The sequence below is a fragment of the Notechis scutatus genome, chromosome 2 (genome assembly GCF_049901735.1).
Source record: "Notechis scutatus isolate UNSWTSFEM ecotype Mainland chromosome 2, rNotScu1.2, whole genome shotgun sequence".
In the NCBI taxonomy this organism is placed as follows: domain Eukaryota; kingdom Metazoa; phylum Chordata; class Lepidosauria; order Squamata; family Elapidae; genus Notechis; species Notechis scutatus.
The window spans coordinates 149,599,353-149,609,889 of NC_142010.1; positions in this window are offsets into that span (position 1 = coordinate 149,599,353).

Genomic DNA, 10,537 nt, shown 5'->3' on the forward strand with positions numbered 1-10,537 from the left:
TTTCAAATCTGAACAAAAGAAAAAATAATTATAAGCTTACAAACCTTAAATACTTTGAAATAAAGAGCCAAAAGCTAAATAAGATTTTGTTTTTAAAATGTTATAAATGGATGAAGAGTCTTGATAAATTTGGGATATTGACTATATTATTTATTTACTACAAGATTTTGGAATTAATTATAAAAATGACAAAGATTTATTATTTTATTATTTTAGAAAATGTACACTAGAGGGCAATAAAAATTCTAAGCAGAAGGGATATATGTTTGTGTGTGTGTGTGTGTGTTTCTAATGTCAATTAATGCAGGGACTTACCAAATGATACAAAATGTTATACTGTTGGAAACATTAAAGGAGATCTTTGAAGAATGGAGCCAGAAATTAGTAACTACAATATTAATACTGTCAGTATTAATATCTGATTCTCTGGATAAACTATGTCCAAAAGATACTAATGAAGGAATGTCACCTATGGAACAAATCTTATTTAATAAGACAGATAAAGTACTGAAAGTGGAACTACGAATGACAGGCCAAGAGAATGATCTGAAAAATGCTTTCTTATTGGATTTGTAAAAACCTTGTTAAAATATTGAAGAAATCATCCCAAACCTGAAGGTGATAGGATGAAGAAGAATTGAAGAGAAATCTAATTATATTTGATTGAATTAAAGATTAAGATGATTAGAAATAAAAGGAAGGAATATAAGGTTGGTTTAAGGTTAAAATAAGTGGTCAAAAAATAGTTCAGTACTCCTCTATTGCCCATTAGGCTTTTCAAAAGCAGACAACAGGGTACACAAAATTAAAATCTTAAACTCAAGTTCACCAAACATAGCTTCTACTGGTACGCTCACATCACATGCTACGTTCAAACCAAGACTTCATCCTGACTCCATTGGCAAATGTAAAGTAAGGTCTCATTTGAACTGAGCTGAACGCTTCATGAGTTTATGAACACTTCCATGGTACTTTTCTTAGCAGTAGTAATATTTATTTATTTATTTATTTATTTATTTATTTATTTATTTATTTATTTATTTATTTGATTTGCCAATTGTTTACAAGATAATAAGTATAAATGTATACATAGTTGTGAATACATGAAATGGTTACATATAAGAAAAATAAAAGAATAAGAGAAACAATAGGACAGGGACGGTAGGCACGTTGGTGCGCTTATGCACGCCCCCTACAGACCTCTTAGGAAAGGGGTGAGGTCAATAGTAGACAGTCTAAGGTTAAAGTTTTTGGGGTTTGGGGAAGAAACTACAGAGTCGGGTAGAGTATTCCAGACATTGACCACTCTATTGCTGAAGTCGTATTTCCTGCAATCAAGTTTGGTGCGGTTTACTTTGAGTTTGTATCTATTGTGTGCTCTTGTGTTGTTATGGTTGAAGCTGAAGTATTCATTGACAGGTAGGACATTGCAATGTATGATTTTGTATACCATGCTTAAGTCAGACCGAAGACGGCGTAATTCAAGGTTTTCTAGTTCTAGAATTTCAAGTCTGGTGGCATAAGGTATTCTACAGCGAGTAGAGGAGTGGAGAACTCTTCTTGTGAAATATTTCTTTCTCAATTGTGCTAATATCAGATACGTAGTGTGGGTTCCAGACTGATGAACTGTATTCGAGTATTGGTCTAGCAAATGTTTTGTATGCTCTGGTTAGTAGTGTGATATTACCAGAGAAAAAGCTACGTAGGATTAGGTTAACAACTCTTAATGCCTTTTTGGCTATGTAGTTGCAGTGTGCTCTAGCACTTAGATCATTAGAGGTGAGTATTCCAAGGTCCTTTACAGAGCTTGGGTCATCAACAAGATCTTGACTATTCAGCTTGTATTTTATTTTCTGATTTTTTTGCCAATATGTAAGAGCATTTATTTGTTGAGATTTGAAGTTGCCATTTGTTTGACCATTCGGATACATAGTCAAGATCTTTTTGTAGGGTAGCAGTATTGTCTGTGGTATTGAACAGCTTTACATCATCAGCGAAGAGAACGCAATTGCTCTTAATATGATCACAGAGGTCGTTTATGTAGAGTATGAAGAGAGTTGGTCCTAGAACACTGCCTTGGGGAACACCACTATTGACAGGTACTGGATTTGATAGGACGCTCCCGATTTTGACCATTTGTTGTCTGTTTGACAGGAATGCTTCTATCCAGTTATTCAGTTGTCCAGAGATACCATAGGATTTTATTTTTAGGAGTAGTTTGTCGTGTACCACTGAATCAAAGGCTTTACAGAAGTCTATGTAGATTGCGTCTATTGTTTTGCCCTGGTCGAGTTGTGTCGTCCATATGTTTTTGCAGTGTAAGAGTTGCAGATTACAGGATAGTTTTTTCCTGAAACCAAATTGTTTATTGGAGAGTAGGTTATTTGTATAACCTACTCTCCAATATAATACAGAATTGTTTTTCCACTGCTTTCTTCTGAGATGCTTTTCAACTCCCCAAGTTAGATTATACAGCCTGATGGTCCAACCCTGTTACTTTCAAAGCCTTGGTTTTCTCCTTGGCACAGCACTTTCCATACTACATTTGTATGCTTGGTACCTGGACTGGCTCTAAAATCACTCATAATTCTTATGCTGCCAGTGTGGTTTCTGGAAGCAAAGGGATACTGAAGCATACTATTATGGGAGAAAGATTTCCCATACAGTAAATAGGAAATAAAACATTCCCATGAAATAAATACATTGGCTTTAGAGGCAAGAGGTTCAAATGTTGCCATTGTAAATTCATTCCTTGGTCAACTAATTGGACTACAGTGAATCTCAGGATTATTTTCTTGTTCAGGGAACATACAAACCACCAATAGTAAAGCAGGAATCTTCAACTAAACTGAGAGACCATCGTGTTTTGAACAACATTTTGCCATGAAGATTGTGCCATGTTTTTTTCATGTTCTCAGGAACGTGCCTCATGTTCTTTCATATGTTCAGAGAAACATGCCATTTCAACAACCTTCTCATGACAGCACAAAAGTATCATGCTCACGGTATGTTTTCAATGTTGACGCTATGGACATTGGGCCCAAAGGATTGCCTAACCCACCATAAACATCCTTGTTCTGGATTGGACTTGGTGTGGTGATGAATGCTGGAGTTCCTGTGTTTTGTGTTTCATTTGATTGTTGGCTTGTTATGGCTTCCTGTAAGAAATATTAGTTTTAGGAATGGAGAGAGAGAGGGAGGGAGGGAAGGAGGGAGAAAGAGGGGGGGGAGAGAGAGCACCTAGCCAAGAAGAGAGAAAGGATCTTCCAGATGTCTGCATTAAAATGTCTCTGTTAGCCCTTGAGCTGTTCAAGAAGCATGCCAGCTCCCCCCATTTTGCCCCACTAAGAAAATTGGGGAATGGTGCTGCCTTTAGAGACAAGATTTCATTCCCCTTCCCCCAAGTGCTACATGCTAGTGGCAAAAAAACTATCAGCTGCTGTTCTGTACGATCCATTAACATACTTGCAAGCGCCGCGTTGTGATTGGTCAGAACGCACAGCAACCTGATTGGCTGAGCGAGCCGCACTGATTGGCCCGCCGCGAATCCCCCGCGATTGGTGGAAACTAATCGCAGGAGATTCAAAGTGGTGCCATTGGCCGCGGCCGCCGCGGCCAGAGAATAAAAGCCGCCGCTTTAATTCTGTACCCCGAGCCGATCTCGGAACTTAATAAAGAGTTGAACTAAGTCACTGGCTCCCGAGTCTCCTTTCCCGACGGACACAACACTGGCGACAAGGATGGGATTCCAGAGCTGATCCCCACCGAGCACGTGGTCCCGAGGGAACGAGATCGACGAGATGGCCAACCTCACACCGCCCGCGGCCTTCAACCAAGCTACTGAGGACTGGGAATCGTACATTGACCGGTTCCTAATGTTCCTGGAAAGTAGCAACCTCAAGGACGCAAACGGGCAGAAAAAAAGGGCTGTTTTCCTGACACACTGCAGGCCCGCAGTGTTTAAGATGGCAAAAGCCCTTGCGAAACCTGAGGACATGAAGACGATGGACTGGGCCGACCTCGAACCGTTGCTCCAAAGCCACTATGCTCCCGCCGTGCCCACCCTCATCAGACGGCACGACTTGTACCGGCGAGACCAGAAACCGGGTGAGAGCATCAGTGATTTCGTGGCAGACCTACGAAATCTAGGGGGCATGTGCGGATTCACAGATATGGACGAGGCACTATGAGACCGCGTCGTCCTCGGGCTCAAGGATCCAGTCTTGCAAAGCCGGCTGATGGCCAAAGGAGACATCTCCCTCGCCGACGCCCTTGCCGAGGCCACCGCAGCCGAGGCGACCCGGAAATCGGTGGCTCGATGCGGAGACCGGACACCGGGGACCGAGCCGCGACCTCCGAGGCAGGTACGGCCACCGAGACGCGCCCAGAAGCAAGAGAGGCCACCACCACATACCATGGCGACCTTGACTCCGCCTCCGACACCACGGACGAGGAGGAGGACATCCATCACCTCCAAACAGAACGAGACCGGCGCGACCGGCGGAGTCGTAAGTCGGGACCCCAATGTGCCGGATGCGGGGGCGACCACCCTCGATCGGAGTGCCGGTTTTTCGACGCGATCTGCCGGCACTGCGATAAAAGAGGCCACATCGCCCGAGTCTGCCGACTCAAGAAGACCTACAGCCCCCAACAACGAGACAACAGCGACTGGAGATGAGACGGCACCCCCCCCAGGCCCAGGGACCGCCAAGCCGAGGGTCGTTGGAACCGGGACGGACGGGCCCGACGGGACGGTGAAAACCAGTGGAGAGAGGAGACCCACCAGATGGTCGTCATCGGCCATTCATCAAGGACAGACGCCCGAAAGGTATACGTGGAAGTGGGCATCGAGGGCAAGCCATGCAAAATGGAGGTGGACTCCGGGTCCTACCTCTCCATGGTTGCATGGCGGGAAATCAAGCGCCTGGTGCCCGCAATCCACAAGAGGGGGCTGGAAAGCCAGAAGTTAATCCTTAAAGACTACCAAGGGAACCACATTCCCGTAGTCGGAACAGGACTCTTCGAAGTAACCTTCAAAGGGCGCACAGCAAGGCTTCCCTTGACGGTCGTGGATAGAGACAGACCCAGCCTTTTGGGACTACAGTGGTTCGCGCCGCTCGGGATCGAAGTAACCGGCATCGACCACATCGCAGAGGCAGACTGGGAAGAGCAACTCGCAAGGGACTTCCAGGAAGTGTTCGACAGCACCCTAGGCAAGTACCGAGGGCCCCCTATTTCCTTCAGTCTAGACCCCAGCGTTCCCCCGATACGTTTAAAACCACGGCGGGTACCTTTCGCACTCCGGCCTAAGATCGATGAGCAGATAGACAAGCTCATCAAACAGGGGGTCCTAGAGCCAACTGATCACGCCCGGTGGGAGACCCCCATAGTCACCCCAGTCAAGCCCAATGGGTCGGTGAGAATCTGTGGGGACTATAAGGCCACCCTAAATTGTGCCTTACAACAAAGCGCCTACCCCGTCCCAGTAGTGCAGCACCTCCTACACTCACTGGGGGGAGGCAAGGTCTTTGCGAAGCTCGACCTGGGCACAAGCTTACCAACAGTTACCGGTCGACGCAGAAACCGCCGGGCGCAGACCATAGTAACCCACCGGGGGCTTTTCGCTGTAAGAGACTCCAGTTTGGAGTCAGCGTAGCCCCAGGAATTTTCCAGAGCCTCATGGAAAGACTCCTACAAGGAATCAAGGGGGTGGTGCCCTACTTCGACGACGTACTGGTGTCAGCAGCCAACCAAAGAGAACTGGAGGGTCGCCTGAGGGAGGTACTCACAAAATTCAAAGAGGCCGGGCTTAAAGTAAAAAAAGAAAAATGCCAGCTGCATACAGAGAGGGTCGAGTTCCTAGGATATCTCCTAGACAGGCACGGCATTCACCCAACCAAGAAAAAAATCAGAGCCATCAAAGAAGCCCCCAGACCAAGGAACAAAACAGAACTGCAGGCATTTCTTGGGCTGATTAATTTCTACAATGTTTTCCTACCCCAAAAGGCGACCACGGCGGAACCGTTGCATAGGCTGCTCGATAAAACAGCCACCTGGACCTGGGGGAAACGAGAGGAAGCTGCTTTCAACCAAACCAAGGACCTACTCACATCGGACGCCGTCCTCATCCAATACAACGAGACCCTCCCGCTGACAGTCACGTGCGACGCATCACCGTTCGGGATCGGGGCGATCCTCAGCCACACACTCCCAAACGGAAATGAAGCACCCATCACCTTTTACTCAAGAACCTTGTCGAAGCCGGAAAGGAACTATAGCCAACTCGACAAGGAAGCCCTGGCAATCATCGCTGCTGTCAAAAGGTTCCACGAGTACCTCTACGGCAGGACATTCACCATCATCACGGACCACAAGCCATTGTTGGGCATCCTGGCAGGGAACAAGGCCACCCCGAACATTCTATCCCCAAGAATGACAAGGTGGTCTGAGTTCCTCGCCGCCTACAGTTACCGGCTGATCCACCGACCCGGCAAAACGATCACACACGCAGACGCCTTGAGCCGCACACCGCTACCCGACCTGGACACCGACCCAGCACCCACAACATCCACCTTGAGCATCGAGGACATACCCAACCTCCCCTAACCGCGTCAGACATTGCCCACGAAACCAATAAAGACAAACGTCTGGCGCGGGTATTACAATGGGCGAGAAGGGCTGGCCGGAAAAGGACATCGACGAGACATTCAGGACTTTTAAAAACAAACAATTGGAACTTTCCACGCAGAAGGGTTGTATATTATGAGGGGACAGGGTGGTAATCCCAGAAAAATTACAAAAAAGGTTCTTGGACTTGTTACATGAGGGGCACCTGGGAATCGTCAGGTCAAAAGCCTTGGCCAGAAGCTACGCTTGGTGGCCAGGGATGGACAAGCAAATTGAAGCCTGGGTGGCTAGCTGCAAGCAATGCCAGGAATCCAGACCATGCCCACCCGCCGCCCCAATCCAGGAGTGGGAAACCCCCAGGGGACCATGGTCCAGGATACACATAGATTTCGCCGGACCCACAAAAGGACACACATTCCTCATAACGGTAGACGCTTACTCCAATTGGCTGGAGGTAAGCGACATGAAAACTACCACCACCGAGGCCGTCATCCGAGAACTCAACAGACTATTCTCAACCCACGGCCTCCCAGACGTGATCGTGTCAGATAACGGACCACAGTTCACCGCTCTGGAATTCGAGAAATTCCTAGCAGAACGGGGAATACAGCACGCCCTGACAGCGCCGGCTCATCCGGTGGCGAATGGTAGGGCGGAACGAATGGTCCAATTCACAAAAAAAACAATTCAAAAAATCGAAACTGGAAACATGCAGGAAAAAATAAATAAACTTCTTTTCATCCAGCACATAACCCCAAACACAACGACCAACAAAAGCCCTGCAGAACTCCTAATGGGAAGGAAACTAAGGTCCCCCCTGGATAGGCTGCACCCCACATACAACCCCGAAAAACCCACCGATTCATCAAGCCGGTACCGAACATTTACACCAGGAGACGCAGTATACGCAAAAAACCTTAGAGGGGACCCCCTCTGGATACCGGCAACGATAACCCAGGCAACAGGTCCCCACTCGTACCGGGTACAAACAACCGACGGACTAGAATGGAAGTGACATATCGATCAAATAAGATCGAGAACAACCACGGGAAACACAACCGACACGCAAATGAACACAGACATACACCCAGAAGGGAAACCCCCCAGCACAAACCAAGAGGGGAGGGAAGGCCCCGGAAACCAACCCCAGCAAAAAAGAAACCAGGAATACTTACCTACCGAGATAGAAACAGACAGCCAACTCGAAGCCTCACCAGGGAGAAGCAGCCAGGCCAGCTCAACCAGCACAGAAAGACCGGGCAGGAGCGGCAACACCAACAGCTCAACCAGCCTGGATAGACCGGGAGGGAGCTGCGACAAAAGGCCCGGCTCACCCTTCCAGGCGGTTCCATCGACGAGGCAGAGAACAACACAGAACCTGACCGAACCGGCCGAAGGCCAATCACCAACTAACCTGCGCAGGTCAAGTAGGCAAGTACGGAGCCCCGCCTACTTATGGGACTACGTTACGTAGGACCATACCAAGAGGGGAGGGTTGTTCTGTACGATCCATTAACATACTTGCAAGTGCCGCATTGTGATTGGTCAGAACGCAGATTGGCTGAGCGAGCCGCACTGATTGGCCCGCCGCGAATCTCCCGCAATTGGTGGAAACTAATCGCGGGAGATTCAAAGCGGTGCCATTGGCCGCGGCCACCGCGGCCAGAGAATAAAAGCCGCCGCTTTTCTTCTGTACCCCGAGCCGATCTCGGAACGTAATAAGAGTTGAACTAAGTCACTGGCTCCCGAGTCTCCTTTCCCGACGGACACAACAGCTGCTCTTCTCAACAGGCAGTGTGGATAGGAGGGGTCAGGAGATGGTAGGCAAATGCTAAGAATGGCAAATTTAGGTACTTGCAAAGTTGCTTGTTTGATGGGTGGCAAAGCACTTAGGAGGCAAAGCACTTTCTTCTGCAGACTATGTAGGAGTACCTTCTGGGTCATTGATACATTCACCGAGGAGTGTCTGTTTACCCTTCTCTGCCAGAAGTCCCTGCCACATTGCAAGAATCTGGGTCAGAATCTGGTAAAGCAGAAAAGCAAATTAAGTGAGTTAGCAGGAGGTGGAGAGGAATTAGCAAGTTGTGCGTTGTCAGAGAAAGGCCTCTTGGAAAGAACTGAGAGTTCTTTGTCCTGGCTGTGCCCTGGCAGGGATGGGTCTCACCCAGAGGTAGTATTCAGCAGGTTCTGACCAGTTCTGGAGAACTGGTAGTGGAAATTTTGAGTAGTTCAGAGAACCGATCAATACCACCTGTGACTGGAGATTTTACAGTATCCTTCCCCTGCCACGCCCACCAAGCCACGCCCACAGAACCGGTAGTAAAAAAATTTGAATCCCACCACTGGTCTCATCCCACCAACATTTGGGCAGTGAATTATTCAGGGAGATTGAAACTCTGCACCAGGCAGCCTGTATGCTGGAAGTTTAGGAAGGCCAATCTATATAATAATGCAATATACATGAAAATGTATGAATGATCCCTACTTCAGGTGAAAGACCTGAGGTCAGCCTTCTCCAACCCACCCCTCCAAATGTTTCATGTCAGTTCTCGTCAGCGCCAACGAATGCAGCAATATTCATAAATTATGGCTATTGTGGCCCAAAATATTGGAAGGTCAATGCCATACGATCCGCTTGGTTATTCCATTGCAGTCTTGGGGAAGTGCCTTTAATTTTAAACTAGGAAGCCCTGTGTTTTGATCCCATTTTCCTCCCCATTTTTGTCTCCCTCTGGAGCAGGTTTGTCTCAACTCCTTCTCCCAGGTGACCATACCTCTTTTATTAATTATTTTTATTTGATTAATTATGGTTAGGGTTAGGGTTAGGGTTAGGGTTACATGTATGGTATTGTTTTGTTCGGGTATTTTCCCACGTCATTATAGTTGTGCTTTTAAAGTTGTAGCAACGTTTCGGCAGAATCTCATCTGCCATCATCAGGCTTCTGTATTGTGTTCGTCTGTGAATCAGACTTTTACAGCTGTTTCCGTTTTAAATTTGGGGCTAGCCTACTGCTGTGCCAGAATGGTTTTTTTTCTTCATCCTGATTGGTTGGGAGTCTTGGTCTGTGTTTATTGGTCTTGGACTTTGCTGTGTTCTGCTTGATTGGTGTTTCTAATATCTTCTGTCTGTTTTGTGGCTTTTTTTGTCTTGATTGGCTGGCAACATTGTGTTCTTGTATTGGAGGCTTTTAGTGCAGCTTGGCTCCAAGTAAATGGACGGCTATCATTTATTAGGGAGCTAGGTTTCATCTGGGTGCCTGGTTGGGGTGTGTTTGAGCTGGAGGTGTCAGGGGGGATCTGTTTGTACCCAGGTGTTTGCCTGGCTTGTGGTGTGGAGATTTTTTTGTTTGTGAGTGCAGGCTTCCAAATAATTGACAATCTGGTGGAATCATCTATTCATGCTTTCAGGTCTTTTTTCAATCTTTATGGCTTCTCTGATAATTCTGTGGCTGGGGTTTTCTATAGTGGCTAGGGTTTTGGTGCCATTGAAGTCGATGTTATGACCTGTTGCTTTCATGTGTTGGACTAGTGAGGAAGTGTGTTCCAGCTTTTTACTGCATTTTTGTGTTCATCCAGGCGGGTACTTATTCTTCTATTGGTCTGTCCAATGTATGTGGCAGAGCATGATGCACAGGGGATCAAATGAACATTTCATTACAGCACAGCAGCTACTAAACGTATCCTGAAAAGAACTGAAATGGCTCTACTCAGGAACGAGCTCCACAGAAAGAGATTCCAATTGGATCAGTTAAACAAAGATTTGCTAACACTACACCTGGAATTGAGCAGCAAAATCCACCCTCTACTTTGGGACAAGATAAAACAACTTACAACTTGGAGAGCTGAAACTGAAACTACTTACAAAAATGACAAACTCTTGAAGAAACTAAAGAAATTAGAACATGACAAG